The 16,243-nt window shown below is 42.8% G+C and overlaps 1 long non-coding RNA gene across 4 annotated transcripts in view; it reads left to right on the forward strand.

Annotated features, from left to right (window-relative positions):
- LOC109286220 (uncharacterized) overlaps positions 1-16,243 on the forward strand; it is a 672,376-nt gene that overhangs the window by 255,323 nt on the left and 400,810 nt on the right. Inside the window, exon 4 of one of the 4 annotated variants that reach the window (XR_009456015.1) lies at positions 16,054-16,110. The exons of the other annotated variants lie outside the window; for them this stretch is intronic. This is a non-coding gene — a long non-coding RNA (uncharacterized LOC109286220). The remainder of the gene's footprint in view (positions 1-16,053; positions 16,111-16,243) is intronic. 4 annotated transcript variants of the gene reach the window in all.

Here is a 16,243-nt window from a genome sequence, read left to right on the forward strand (position 1 = left end):
ACAGGTTCTGCTGCTACAAGGCAGCTTTGAGTGTGGATACATAGTTTTGCTGGCAGCATTACAATTCATGTCGCTTATTCCAGACCTAGGACATGAGGAGAACAGAGGGCTAAGACTGTAGGTTCAATTTTAACTGACTTTGCTGTGGCTTTGGCATCAAAAAGGGCAGATGTATAAGGAAAAGGAAGAAGAGAAAAGTAACAAAGCAACTAAATGATTCTGTTGTTTATAGAAGTCAATATATTGATTCTTCTGAGTAAGTGAAGACTCACAGGAAGAAACTAATTATAGTTGTCTACCTTTGGTAGAGAGAGACTTGAACTATACAGGGGAGTAAGGGTTAATATGAAATCCATATATCCCTAGACAGGCTGCCTGGGCCATGTATATAAGTCTATGGGATTCAGCAGGGCTACACACCAATTTTCTCCTCTTCCAGAGCTGGTGGGGAGTAGGTAGAAAAGTGGGTTTAACCTTTATTCTGTCTCCCTGGACACCGGACAGCTCAATTAAACCAGTATAGAGAAGTGGAGTAGTTTGTGACTGGCACAAATCTGATGAAAATGTGTGCTTCACTTGTGTGCAGTCAATATGATATGAGCAGATTTACCTGCTTCACAGTTGAGAAATCTGAGGACAGAACAGAGGCTAAGATTTTTTTTTTTAAAACTGGATACCAAGTCTCCATTAATTTGCTTTGGAGTTGGGTGTCACAGTCCACCAGGTAGCTTTTAAAAATGTCAGGTGGAAAGAAAAGGGGGCAGAAAGGTACAAAGTAACCACACCTCAGCAAGGAAGAAGCTAATGGCATCCCTTTTGTCATAGCACCAAACACAAGGGCTTCTTGACTACAGTTCCTAGGCCCAACATTAAACAAACATTAATAACAATCTGACCATTTTCTGCAGTCCTAAAGTACACACTTTTCTTTGCTTTCATTTGCCTAGACATGTTACATTAGATGTTAATTGATACCATATACCAATTAGAAACCAAAGAATACAGTGCCATTTGCTACAGAAACTAATTTTGTACATGGATAATTGCCATCATACTGGATTTATTCTTCTTAGCACAATTAGTCAGCCCGCATTACAAAAAAAATAAAAAATAAAAAAATGTCTCAGAATATCTATAGTCTTGCAACCATGTCACATTTAGCCCATACAGGAGGAGGTTTACTGTTGGATTAAAAACATTTCTTAAAAGTGTAATTAGCTTGTACCTGTGCCACCTATGTTTTTTAGGCACCTCCCCCATCCCCCCCCCCAAGCTATTTTTGTCTTCAAAGCAGAATTGAATAATTTATTGTCACATGAGACTGGTATTTCTGAATATTGTAGTACAAGGAAAAGGAGGATTAGGTTTGGTTATTCAGCTGCTTCTGTTAAACCGTGAGGGCTCTAAGGAATCTTTCCAAAATACCTAAGGATGACAGTGTTTCATAATATTGGATATTAATTAATCCAGGATTACAGAGTGTATCTTTTTTTATTCCCATAGCCTGTTCACACTGTATACCTTAACCTTTCATTTTAGTTCTGATTTGAAGGATTATGGCCCATTCCCCATTTAAATGTGTGCTTAACTTTAAACACATGACTAGCTCCAATTGAAGCCAAGGTGTTAAGGGTATATATTGTTTTTCTAGCCTTCATAGAATTAGTGGGTTGTGAGATTTAAGTGAGGCAAGATGAAGGGTTCAGTCTTGAATTTGATCTTGTAAGCAAGAAAAATGCAACAGAGGCAATCAAGTGAGATGTCAGTTGTTTTGCATGAGATGGACAGAGTTGCCCGATCACAGGGAAATGTTTTGAATTGGGTTACATTGGTGTAATTTAGTAGTTCTGCTAGTTCTTTCAATTAAGTGGGACAGTATGATCTGGCTATTGGCTCTTTATTCGGGTACCTTTTAATGAGTCCTGAATTCAGTGTGTGTATGCATGCGTTCATGCATGTTTTACAGAGCTGGAAATGTTCTATGATCTTTAAAATAGAAATAATAATAATGTTTGGAGGCAGACCTCACCACATTTTTTAGTATTCACATTTGAAATGAAAATTCTTATAGAAGTTACCACTTAGCAGGTTTAATAATTATTGATGGTTGACAAAATGAGCATGGTTTCCACTGATTTGCCTTCAGTGATATTATTTGTTTTTTTCCCCCAAAAATAAAACCCTGAGATTTTAGTGTGCTCTTTTAACCTTTCTTGACTGATGGAATCATCAACCAGAAGGAGGAAAGGCTAAGAGAACATAATGGATCTGAAAGTTGCCCTAGAAAGCCTCAAAAATAGAAGAAACTCAAGAGAAACTCATTGAATTTGAATAATCTTTTTTACTTTGTTTTTAAATACTCCTCTTACCATTGCACTATGGACTCCTTCTCTAAAAAATAGAAATCCTTTGCATACTGCATGAGTAGAAATGACTGTTAAAATTGGTCAAACATTTGTTGATGGAAGGTGGTTCTGCTGGAAAATGCTGCTTCATTCAAAATTAAATAATCTGTGGGACCATGCTTTTGATAAAATTCTGATTGAAACAAGTTGTGTTTCCAATGGAAGCCTCCCTGCCAAGCCTAAAAACCTTAGGGCGCTTGTACACATGATGATGTCATGACGTATACATGGTGAAAATTTCCCTTTGTGTGGCTTAGTGGCATCACACATTACATGTGCAAGTGTTGTTTGGGGTTTTAAATGAGTTTGCATCATTGCAAATTAAGCTACTTCCTGATGTAATTCAGTTTGCCATGTTGCAACTTGGAACATTGTAACCATTTGGTAGCTCACCTTCCCCCCCTGACCACAGGAGAGGCAGGCAGGCTCTGCAGAAAGAAAGGATCAGGCCCCTCACTGCTTCTGCTTGCAGCCAGCGGGACACCTGGGGCCACCCAGAAATGGGCTGGCTTGCCCTGGTGGCAGAGTGAGGCTGTAGAAGGGAGACAGCTGGGCATGCTGGCAGCCAGAGAAGGCAGTGGGGATAGTGCACAGGGCATGGGGCCACCTGGGTGGGCTGCTAGCTTCCCTGAGCCCACCTGGGTGGGTTCCTAACTTCCCTGAGGCCACCTGGGCTTCCAGCACCCTGTGCGCTACCCTGCCTCCTTCTCCAGCCACCAGCACACCCAGCTGTCCTGTTGCCACCTCCCTGCACTGTCCCATGGGCAAGCCAGGCTGTTCCTGGGTAGCCCCAGGCATCCTGCTGGCTGCAGGAGCCTGCTGAAAATAGAAACAGTGAGGGGCCTGGGCGCTCTCTGCTGTAGAGCCTGCCCACCCCTACCATGGCCAGGGGGGTTGCTGACAGATTACTGGCACAGATTAATGAACCCCTAGCTGTCGGAGAGGTAGGCAGGCTCCACTGGAAAAAAGAAAAAAAGAAAGGATCGGTCCCCTTGCTGCTTCTGCCTTCAGCAGGCACTTGCAGCTCCCAAACAATAACATATATACAGTGATGGAAAAATAAAACTCACCATTTCAATTAAAAACTCATCATTTCAATGTAGGGGGCATAAAACAACCCTAGGAGCCAAAACCCCATCACATGTACAAGTGCCTTTAGTGTTTTCCTGGATTTTCAGGCTTTCCAGGATTTGTCTACATCATATCCCCGGTAGACTAAGATACTGGATACTTTGGTGTCAGGGTCATTTAATTACTTAACGTCAGTTTGTAACTCTGGCATTGATTGAGGGGCTTTTGATTCAGGCCATTTATCTCTATGACCCTTCGTTCACTATGTGAAAAACAGGCACAAAAAATGCCTTTGTCTTGTTTATTTCACAGGACCACCGTGAGCCTCGGCTCTCCTCTGGCACCTCTAGCACGGCCATAATGTAAAATGTTCCCCCTGTTAACAATACCTGAAGCTGGTCAGAAGCTGGAATTCCCATTTCAGATGAAAAGCTACATTTTTGAAACAAAACAAAACAAACCCTCCTAAACAATTCCAAAATGGAACAAAAACAATTCAATTGACAGTTTTCCAACTTAAGGCTTTTATTTCAAACTTTCATTTAGAAAGAGTCTAAAGGAATTTTTGTACCAGTCTTCTCCATACCTTTCCAAGCCCCATTAAACCTGAGTTGCCCTCTGAGCCAGGGCAGTGATCAGCTTGGCAAGCCCATCTTCCTCAGCTTTGTCTTCCTCAGTGCTAGTAGCCATAGGGAGCCCATGATTTGGGAGGAGCTGAGAGTTTTGGGGGTGTTTATACAGCATGCCAAGTGCTTCCAAAGAGTGTTCCTCTGCACCATGCCCTGCCTGTGTGCAGCCCCTCGCAAATAAAGTGTACGTGAAGTGGCAAAGCTGATCTGAAGGTGCCTTTCCCGTATGCTAGAGGCAGAGATCTCAAGAGCTGCTCTGTATCCCGATGTGTGTACTTGTAATTGAAATGCAGTAGCTGTCAGTCTTAACAGCGCCATTCTACCTTCTGGGCCAGTCTCGCTCTCCTGTTTTGGCCTAATCCACCTGCTAAATTTGATTATTTTTTGTTCCATTTCATAACCGCGGGGACTCTTCTACTCCAGTGTAACAAGGTGTTTTTTCTTTTACATTTTTTTTAACCTTAATGAACACTACCTGTGTTTGCTGAACCTACCTGCTTTTTTGCCCTTTCACTCTTTATTTTCACTTTCTGTTTTTTAAAACATGTATTGCTTGCGGGAGATGGAAAAGCAGGAGTGACAGAAACAGCATGTCACAGACCGAATCAAAAACCCAGAGCCTACTCACCTTGCACAGAAACACGAGCCTGAGCTGCAACAGACCCTGCGGTCCCAGATAGGCCTCATCAGCCATCTTCAGACCTACAGATAAGACCATCGTGGAAGTGGGTCATCCTTGACTGTGAGGGACTGCTAATGATAATGCTTCCCTATCCTCTTGCCATCTCCACAGCCAAATCCTTCTATTTTTTCAGGATTTCTTCTTCTTTTTATGAATCCCTGTGGTTCTGTGTCTACTTCCCCAGTACTATTAACATGGCCTATCTTCTTAGTGACTCCTTTTTCCACCCCCCTTAGGGGCATGTAACTTATTGCACTACCTGCTTAAGTACTTCTTTAGCTCCTAGTTGTATCCTTAGCTGGCCTGCCAAATGCTGTGATTAAACAGCTGTTACTCAGAGTGGTGCCTTACAGATGTCTGCAAAGAACTAACAGTAGCTTGCCTCCTGGTGGAGCCCATTGGAGAGATGTAGATGAATGTGGAATTAGCCAGCTAGGTTTTCTGGGCAACATGAGTATTTTTATGAATATTTTCATGTTAGAGAGAGAAAACCCAAGGGAAAGAGAAGTACATGGCTTGTATAAGTCTACACAGTAAGAACCCCCATTCAGTGTCCTGTGTGCTGGACCCCATAGCCCAATGATTCTCAGTGAGGGTGCAGTGGTCCCACAGGGTGCCTGGAGATCCTTTCAAGGGTTCTATAGTGCGCCATGCAGAATTATCACCATTAAGTGTGCAAACATGACTCAGAAGATAAACCCAGAGATTTCACATAGGAATCCATCGAGTGAAAATATTCTGACCTGTTGTGGTCTTTCTGAGTTCTTTGCAACAGAATAATTGCTCTATCATTTTTCCTATAGTCAAAAATGAGTGAAAACTATGAGCAGGCATTGTCTGAGCGGTGCCTTGAGCATAGGGAAGGGTGCCTGAGCTTAAAAAGTTTGAGAACCACGTCCATACTGCTTTACTTAACATCACTACTATCACAAATACTTAAACAACCCTCTGAATAATTTTCCTATTTTTAAGTCATTTTGAAACAAAGTGATTTTTTTTTTATTCAGACAAGCAAAATAAGTGCCCTGAAATGTGTAACCTTCCTCCTGATTTCCCACTGCATACCACCTCTTATCTTCATTTTTACCAGATTGGTGGGAGTATAAAATGCTGCCCATTGTTGGTGGATGTAGGATTTCCAAATAATTTTACAGAGATGTAAGGACATTATGTTCCTCGATGTGAAGAAGCGGAAGACTACTTATTTTCTTTTAAATCATAGCTGTTTCCAATGCAGGCTATGAGAGAGATTGCCCTTTTGAGAGGATATTCGCTAGACACTGCTATCTGTAATAGAATTATCCGAGGATGAGGTAAAACACTGCTGAGATCATGCTGTTTATGACAGCCCTAAAGGTAGTATAAAAATTTAAATTTCAACAGACATCTTTTTCCTGCTACAGGAAAGCCTGTGCCTGGCACAAGCATTTGGGCTACTTAGATATAAATGGGTGTCCTTCTCTATACATGTTAAACATGTTCTGCATATATTGTTTCATTACATTTTCTTTCTGTTCCTTTTCACAGCATCTGTCTTCACCTCCACCCTACTTCTAGTTCCTCTTTTACTCTGTTGTTTCATTAGCTTTTCTTCCCAATGCCTTCCTCTTTCCTATACTTTCTCCTATAAATGCAACCTTGACCCACTCTCAGTTGTGCAGTGAGCATGAGCTGCTGTTGCACGAGTCTGAACACTTCAGATTGCAAGGGTAACAGTTTGATAACACCCACCACCATTGACAAGGTTGGTATAAAGGAACCTAGGCATTGAATGTCTGCCTGCATGATTTAAGGCTCTGGGTTAGAAACCTGGGGGCCTCTAGATGCATTCCTACAATGCAGAGAAATTGTGTAGCATTCCTCCCTGAGAACTAACTGCTTGCCCTAAATTTCCAGTTCTGACTTCTCCGGTTCTGACTACAACTTGAACACAACCTTTCCCAGATTCTCACCAAAGATATGAGCCATCAGGCTTACAGCTTAGTCTTCAGTAAGCCAGTGAAAGACTTGAGCGTACAGAGAAGAAGGCTTTGCATAGAATTTCAGCACAGTTTTATTTGAACAATAGGATGTTAGAGGCCATTAGAAAAATGAGTTTCTGGAACACCGTGCCCCTCGGTGTAGTTCACTCTTCCTTCTGAGTATTTCTTGGAGTATTTAGCTGCATTTAGAAAGCAGCTCATGGTTTGTCTACTCCAACTTCGATTAGTCCTGTGGCTATAACAGCCTTTCATTCTCTGTGCAAGCCAGAGTCAATCATCTCTCCTTCTCGAAGCTGCCTCTGTATGTTTCTAAGGCTTTTTCTCTTAGGTACCTTTTTTCTACCTCTTGGCTTTGTGGCATAGCCAAGTTAGTTATTCACTGATCTAACCCATTTCTCCTGCCCCAAGGTCCAGGTCCTTAGGGGTTGGGAAAAATACTGAGCTTTCAGCCCCAACATCCCCTGAGAACCATCATTGTCCAAAGATGATACAGTAAGAACTCATGGCAGGGGTGATATCTTTTATTAGACCAACTAGATATTTGCAAAAAACATTATTTATTTGCAAACTTTCTGGCGCACACACCCTTCTTCAGGCATAGGAGAATGCAAAGATTGTAAAATTTCTCCTAAGTGGAAATGAAAATTTGTATTTCACAAGAGAGCTGAAGGTGCTGTAAGTTCTCCTGGTTGGAATAGTTCATTTTGAAAGCTGACACCTTGCTCCTGCCTTTTGTTTGAAGTAAATTTGCATTTTCACAGAACTTGGAGGCACCTCAACACAAGAGAAATTTTTTGCCCAGGAGAGCTTTCTATCTTCCCACTCTCCTATGAAATACGAAGCATCATAACCAGAAGGAAACATAAATCTACATCCTGCTTGCCTCTTCTGAGCTTGACAAAAGAAATTGTAGCCATATCTTTTGGAACAGACAGTAAAGCTGAATGTCTGATCTGGTCCAGGTAGATATTAAGGTTTATTAGAACTCTTTTTTTATGAGAATAGTCTGTGCCCAAAACACCTAATTGTTTTGCACTCCTCAGCTCTTCTGTATCATATTGCACAAATACCCATGGGTGAAGAGATTCCTCAATATTATACTGACATAATTTGTAAAATGCTTTGAGATGGAGCACACTGCACAAGTGCACGGTGGTATTACAATAACAGACCCGGACTCCTTTGAGTGTTCAATTAGTTTAAGCCTATCTTAAGGGGAAAAGGAGATGGTTTAGCCTAATTCACAACGATTTCCTTTGCCTTGTCCAGCAGGGAAATATTCAGATAGAGCATGCAATTTTATTAAATGACACTTGCCAACAAGCACTCAAATTTGCATTTAAACAGCTGTAACCACAGAGACCTGTAATATTTTTCTTTTGGAAACTGAAAGGTTAAATATTGTTTTAGAGAACTGCTGCTTCGACTGTGATTTAGTGAATCTTGTCTATCAGTTTTGCCTCTGTTTGAGATACACAGCTCTATAATAGTCTGTAAACTCAATCAAATTAGCATCACAGGCATTTAAAAACAACCCAAATTACATGTTTTCAATGGGCAGAATACAGTGCTTTTACAATGGAGCCTTGCTGTGCAAATCTCGGTTGTTAACAATATCCAATTAGATGCTTACATTTTAAGTAGCATTTCTGAAATGAAGGCAACTATGATATTGTGCCCCTGTCCTATAGAAGATGGCACTTATTCCTACACCAAAACTTGTTTTAGTTTTTAGAGAGGCTAACAAGGCTGCAAAGGGAAATGACCACAACAAGGATGTGATGCAACTGATGTATGTTCAAAGCCCCCATCCCCAAGAAGCAGAGGCAAGCCCCCTTAGACCAGCAGGGGAAAGGAGGAGACAAAGGGGATCACCCAGAGCACTGGGGAGATGCTTGCTCTGGATGGTCAGCCCTTCTCTTTGTTGAGCATCCAGGGTTCAGGTGGCTGCTGGCGCTCGTGGCCCAATCATACCAAGTGCCAACACATGCCACCTTTAGCAGAACAGTGGTGCCCTCCCTGTATGAGGCATGCAGGGAGTACTTGATGGAGGAGCTGTGCAAGGCAGGCCCGCAGGTAGCCTTGCACTTCACTTCCGACATCAGGAGCAGCCAGGGTGGAGATCATGCCTACCTGTCCCTCGCAGGGCACTGGTGCAATCAGTCAGGCTGTCGGTGGGCTCTCCTTCAAGCAGAGGTGATGGATGGGTCCCACATGGCAAGGGACATCATGGTGGCCATGAACTGCATGGTACAGGGGTGGCTTGCTGGGCAGGGTGAGCTCGCGTGCTGGTTCATGATCACCAACAATGTGGCCAATATGGTTACAGCGGTGCATTATGTCAACTTCGTTAGCATCCGCTGTGTGGCACACAAGTTCCACCTCATATTCAGGGATGCCTTGGAGGGGGACAGGGCTCCTGGTGACGGCACCATCACAACCAGCAAGCTCATTTCGAAATGCAGGAAGGTGGTGGGCTACTTCCACTGGAGAATCGAAGGAGGCAAGATGCTGCGGGACAAACAGGCAGAGCTGAGCATCCTGCAGTACAAAATCATGCAGGATGTGGAGACTCAGTGGAACTCTACATACCTGATGCTGGAAAGGCTGGCTGAGCAACAGAAGGCCATCCATGAGATGGCCTTGCTTGGGGAGATTGGGATCAGTGGCCCCCTTAACAGAGCTGTGTGGGATACCATTTCCCAGATCTTGGTGGTCCTCAAGCTGTTCCTTGAGGCCACCAAGAGCCTCAGCGCTGGCAATCCCCTCTTTAACCAAGTGATCCCCATAGTGAAGAAGCTTGAGAATGAAATGGAGAAGTTCCAGGGGATTGATGTTCCTGGCTGGGGCAAGCCATTTTCACCAGAGGTGCAGGCATTGGTGAAGCAGCTGAAGGATGGCATAAAAAAATGGCTGGATCCACTGTGGTCTAGTACAGTCCACGTGCTGGTGGGCACATGTGACTCAAGGGTGAAGGGGAGCATCTGCAGCAACACAAACCTCAATCACTGGACAGAGGTGCTGGTGAACAGTCAGGGAGGCAGAAGGGCTGAGCCAGGGGGATGTGGAAGATGGGGAATCCACTTTCCCATGCCAGCACTCCAACCATAAGCCAATCTCCTCCACCACAGCCACTGCCAGTGTGGGCCAAGGGCATAGCTTCAATGTTGGGGTCCAGAGGCACCACACCCCACCATCAGGCAGGTAGCACGGAGGCCTCAGTGGCTACCTATCTTGTCGAGGATGTGGAGCCCCACTGCACTGTGACCCCTTGGCCTATTGTGCAACCCACTGCCAGGTATGACAGGATTTGGCCACAGTTGCCTGGGAACACCTGTCCTGTTCACAGACCAGTATTCCAAGCGAGAGGGTGTTCAGCATTGCTGGGGATGCTGCAACACCCCACTGCACCTGCTGGATCCTGGTTTTGTGGAGCAGCTCGTGTTCCTGAAGGTGAACCTCCCGCTGCTGGGGTTCCCCAAGCTCCACGTGCAGACGGAGTGAGTGCCACCCTTCTCACTCCACACCTATTTGCTTTTTTTATTTGCTTTCAGAAACTTGAGGTTCATTTTCACAGAAACCCCTGCACCTATCTCCTTGAAACTTGGCAGGCTTCACACCCTCAGAAGGGGCTACTATCCCTGCTATTTTCATCTGAATCTGAAAAACAATGACAGTGTTATAGGTATTTTAGTGATTCCCCATTATAGTCTATGGCCAAATCTCCAAATCGGCACCGAATCTCTGAATCCGAATTGGCTGAATTGAATCTGGACAGTGATTCAAATCATTGGATTGAATCACTGTCCCTCCAAATCAGCCAAATTCAAATCCAAATTGAATACTTGCTGCTTTGCACAGGTCTAGAACTTAGCTGTTTAGGTGCAGTGAATATGAACCAGCCCAGGGTGAACTTTTATTCTGTAGATTGTTCAGAAGTTTTTAAACTCTCTGTACAAATACTTTTAAGTTTCTTTTTCTGAATAATAAGTACGTTTTGGGAAAAACGAAGCTAGTTTAGACAGTAGAAAGTTATATCCACTGAGGAAATAAAAAAATGCTACAAATTATGTTTACAGTTCTGCAAACACTCGAGTGAACGAGTAACTTTACCCAAGTGCTTTGCCATTGAAATCGTTAGGACTACTTAGGAACCTAAAATGACTCTCACACGTGTTTGCAGCACTGAGATCCATAAGCTCAGACCTAAAGAAATATCAGTAAATGAACTACCTGGCTCTGAAGTGAACTTGAAACACTGTCACCTAGTAAGAGAAATGTTACCAATCTTGTGGCTTGAAGCCATTTCTCACTGCCAGCTAATAAGACTCATCACATTTGAAAGATGACAAAGCAACTTGTTATTGCTTTGCTAAAGACTGATGATAAGAATATTTCCAGACAATATCGTGCTGTTTTTGCTTCATTCTTTTGTTGATTTCAGTTTGCTTGGTTTGAAGCTGACAAACAAATGGAGCAACCTTTAAAATGTGGTTTAATTGCAACAATACACTCAATATTTGTTAATATTTTTACAGGTATTCCATCTCAAGTTTGTGAAACAGCAGCTCATGCCACAGGGCAAACATATTAATAATTCTGTCTACTATTTTTTTAATTCTAGCAATGCAGAACAGATAGGGATAGAAACCAGTTAACTGTGACCTTTTCAAGCCTATGTAAAGGAATGCATACAGTAAAGTTCTGATGAGCAGCACTGACAACCAGTTTAGGAAGCCGTTCACCCTGATGCAACACATCTTATTTGAATTCTGGTAGCCCAGTGATACAGCATTAATTTCCAGTAGTATGCCAAATCAAAGCATTTCTCAATGGTTAATTAAGGATTGGTGTGCATCAGATGAAAGGAAACTAGTTTCCTAAAAGAAACAGCTTTATTAATGGACTGCTTTCATGGAATAAAAATCCCATGATATTTATGTGTACCAACTAGTACCATCAAATGTTTTCTAGCAATGGCTGACATCTTGATTAAATTATCATTGCATTTGTCATCGACATTATAAATTTCAATGAAAAAATGTGGACAAATTGAAAAAATAATCTGATTATTTTTCTTGTTTCTGATCAGATTTACTATTTGTTTCCTCAGATTATTGCTCTCATTTTCTTTTCATTATAGGTTAGCCTTTGATCCTGTGATATGCATTATGTGAGGAGTTCTAGCAATTAACCTGCTTACCATGTCAGCTACAGACCTGAGGCCTTTATTTGCTTATTGCAGTACGTTGAGTTACAGAGACATTTTTTTGTTCAGCAATCTGACCTGTTGTTCCTAAGATATACCTGTGCTGTGATATGAATTCTAGGAAGGATGCCAGAGTTGGTTATGCCTGATGCTGCATAATCTTCTTTGGAAATCTAATTTTTTCTGGTGTCTGCATCCAAACAGCAGCTGCTTGGAATAGTTAATGTGCATTAAAACATGTATCCTAACTGTTAGCTTGCATAAATTACATTCATCACTAAGGATACTTACAGGCATTGCATTTAGATTCAAATGCCCAGGTGTTTAGAGAATTTAAATCAACCAGGAAGTGCACTAGCTTAGATTAAGAAAGGGTTAATGCAGTGTAGGAGAGGGGTTACTCAATCTTGCAAATGCCTGTACACAATCACAGTGTAACACAGGGCTATGCTATTCCCAACACTAACTAGGCTTTTTTTAGCCCACCAGCCCCTGCACAGACCCACTAGCTGCTTCCGGTCTATCTTAAAGTGGCTTAAATTAAGCCACATAAACATAGGCCAAGTGCAGTGAATGCCTCTACACACTAAATATTTACTAGACAAATACTGAAAAAAATAGCTAGGCAAAATCAGTTTTGACTGTTTTTATTTCCTCACTTCCTCTTTCTTTTTCAATTGTTGCCCAAAACTGTTCCAGAAGGAATATTTGTAGAAGTTTAACTGATTATTGCAGAAGGCTTCCAGAAAAAAAAAACTGCATACTTGTAATTAAATTAAGGGTGAGGTTCTAGTTTCACTGAAGTCAGCAACAAAATTCACACTTCATTCCTATTTTATTCTAGGCTCTTATGGTATATACAAACATTATACTTAGATCAACCTAAATAGGGTTAGCGTGAGTTAAGTGCTAAATTCTGCACAAATTTGGGAGGTTAGATTAGTCAAAAAATGGCCACCTAATCTGACTTAGTTCATTTACATGCAGACTGTATACAACCCTGGACAGGACAACCCTCCCTCCCCCTCCTCCCAGACCTGCCAGTCCACCCTCCACCAACCTGCTAGCTTCTCCAAATCCACCCGCGCTGACCTGCTAGCTTCTCCAATCCTGTCAGTTCCCCTGTGGACCCCACCAGCCCCCATGTGGACTCACTAGCCCCCCCTCCCCCCAATACCGCCCACCCCTTCCCCGCACCATGATTTATTTAGATCCGGTTTCTGGCATTGGTGAACGTCTGTACAACCAGTATTTGGTCTACAATCATGCCACTTAAAAGTAAGCCGCATGATTGTAGATCCCATCCCATGAACATCTATACATAATATTAGAGCATGCTTAGGCAGTTGGGGGACAGAAACATACTTTTGACCTTTGTTTGCAACCAGAGTAACTTATAGTTGGACACTGAACACTCCTAATAACTTTTTGCATTCACACAAACAAAACTATTGGAGACAAGAAATACTCACATGACTTATCCATTAAGTAGTTTTGGATAACAAACAAGCTTGTACACTGCTACAGTCTTTTTTGTAGATGATATGTAAAGAAGAGAATACCCTTAAGGAACTGACTTATTATGTAGCACAGTTATTTTTCCTTTTGAAAATTGTGCATATTGCATTTTTTCTTGCTTTAGATTAACACATTTGCTATCAAATTTACTATGCTTAAATAGCACCTCTTATTTGAGCTAAACCTTCCTTGGTTCAGTGTGATTTCCAATTTAACAATACATATGCAAATGAAATTAGTGTTGGCAAAAATAATTATAGTTGCTCTTAGGAGGATTAATAGCTAAAGCCTGCCCTGCTTATGCTGTGGTTTAATTTAATTCTGTTGCATGTATTAAATGAGGAAATTAATTTTGTGTTCAATATTGTGTTTGGCAGTTACTGTGCAATAACATGAATGAATATTTGGTTGTGCTTAGTAACAGGGGTAGTGTATGCATGCATACAAGATATAGATGTTGATATAGACTGAATATATGCCTGGCCCGGTGTTTCAGTATAATGACATTTAGTAGTTACCATTCATAGATTCATAGATGTTAGGGTCGGAAGGGACCTCAATAGATCATCGAGTCCTACCCCCTGCGTAGGCAGGAAAGAGTGCTGGGTCTAGATGACCCCAGCTAGATGCATATCCAACCTCCTCTTGAAGACCCCCAGGGTAGGGGAGAGCACCACCTCCCTTGGGAGCCCATTCCAGACCTTGGCCACTCGAACTGTGAAGAAGTTCTTCCTAATGTCCAGTCTAAATCTGCTCTCTGCTAGCTTGTGGCCAATATTTCTTGTAACCCCGGGGGCGCCTTGGTGAATAAAGCCTCACCAATTCCCTTCTGTGCCCCCGTGATGAACTTATAGGCAGCCACAAGGTTGCCTCTCAACCTTCTCTTGCGGAGGCTGAAAAGGTCCTGGTTCTCTAGTCTCTCCTCGTAGGGCTTGGCCTGCAAGCCCTTAACCATACGAGTGGCCCTTCTCTGGACCCTCTCCAGGTTATCCGCATCCCTCTTGAATTGCGGCGCCCAGAATTGCATGCAGTACTCCAACTGCAGTCTGACCAGCACCCGATAGAGGGGAAGTATCACCTCCTTGGACCTATTCGTCATGCATCTGCTGATGCACGATAAAGTGTCATTGGCTTTTCTGATGGCTTCGTCACACTGCCGACTCATGTTCATCTTAGAGTCCGCTAGGACTCCAAGATCCTTCTCCACTTCCGTGCCACCCAGCAGGTCATTCCCTAGGCTGTAGGTGTGCTGGACATTTTTCGTCCCTAGGTGCAGCACTTTGCATTTCTCCTTGTTGAACTGCATTCTGTTGTTTTCTGCCCATTTGTCCAACCTGTCCAGGTCTGCTTGCAGCTGTTCCCTGCCCTCCGGCGTGTCCACCTCTCCCCATAGCTTTGTGTCATCTGCAAACTTGGACAGAGTACATGTCACTCCCTCGTCCAAGTCATTGCCGCCCATCATTTGCAAACAATTGGTATCGCTACATAAAGACAGACATGCTTATACAATAACATATTGTAATAGCGATTATATTTCTGTAGAATGTTTAGATTTAACCCATAGATTTCTGTAGCAGTTCTATAAATGGAATTAAAATAAATTCACTTATGGGATCGATTCTTTGTTCAGTTACATTTTTCTTAAACTGGTGCAAGTACAATGAAATCCTGGAGAAAAAAAACCAGGTCCCATATACTGATGTGAAAATCTTGTAGGAAGGGTTTCTCTGTTTCTCTGCTGTTACTACTGCTGGTGATGAAAGAGTGCAACACATAGAAACAGATGGATGGCCCAAGTCACAGTTTTTATTGAAAGGCAATAGTCAAGTGGTATGAGAGGCAAGGATTTCTTAGGGTGACATCTTTTTTGAGCCAACTATGTAGTTGGGATAAAGTTAGGCATGCTTTCGAATGTAAGATGGTGTCTTTCATCAAATAAGTGGAAAATGCAGTTGAGCTCTGTAAACTCCCATGACGTTCACTTGAGCGCTTTGCCTTTTCTGGCCATTCGGATGCAGCTCTCTCCTTTCAAGTCAACGATTTGCCTTCCAGTAAGATGCCTCAAAAGGTCCCCAGGGATTCTTTCCTGCCACATCTTGTTGTTACCGATTATTGCTGGGAGGATCCTGCCTCTCCTGGTTCCCTTTTTTGGATCTCTTGCCTGGATCTCTATTTCAAGGCTCCACCTCCCCTACATCCTTGACCAACGCTTAAACAAAGTCTACCATCCTTAGGCTGTATCTATCCACAGTCCCTTTTTTGGCTTTCTTGCCTGGATCTCCATTTTAAGGTTCCACCTCCCCTACACCACACCTTACACCACCAAAGATGATGATGATCCTTGACCAAGGCTTAAACAAAGTCTACCAGCCACAGTTGGGCCTTAGGCTGTATCTATCCACAGTCCTGGTTCGGACGGTATACTGTCCTTATTCAGGCCTTGCATAAGCCTGGTTTGCTCTAATGTTCACCCCAAGGTGCCTTACTCCCATGTACTCTCCCTTTCCCCCATGGATACTTACAGCTTCAGCCTCCTTTCTTCTTTCTCTCTTCAAAGATTCATCACTGTCCGAGTCTCTGCTGGCTGTATCCAGGATCCACGGTCACATGAAAGGTAAGGATCCTGGCTCCTCTGAGCCAGCTTTAGCTGAGTATCTTTCCTCTTGGGGTTGCCACAACTCTCCCCTGCTGGGGAAATCATTTGTTTCTGCCCACTTTGGGCCCTGTGGAGAAATCTCTTCTGGTCC

The sequence above is a fragment of the Alligator mississippiensis genome, chromosome 12, assembly GCF_030867095.1.
Source record: "Alligator mississippiensis isolate rAllMis1 chromosome 12, rAllMis1, whole genome shotgun sequence".
Classification (NCBI taxonomy): Eukaryota; Metazoa; Chordata; order Crocodylia; family Alligatoridae; genus Alligator; species Alligator mississippiensis.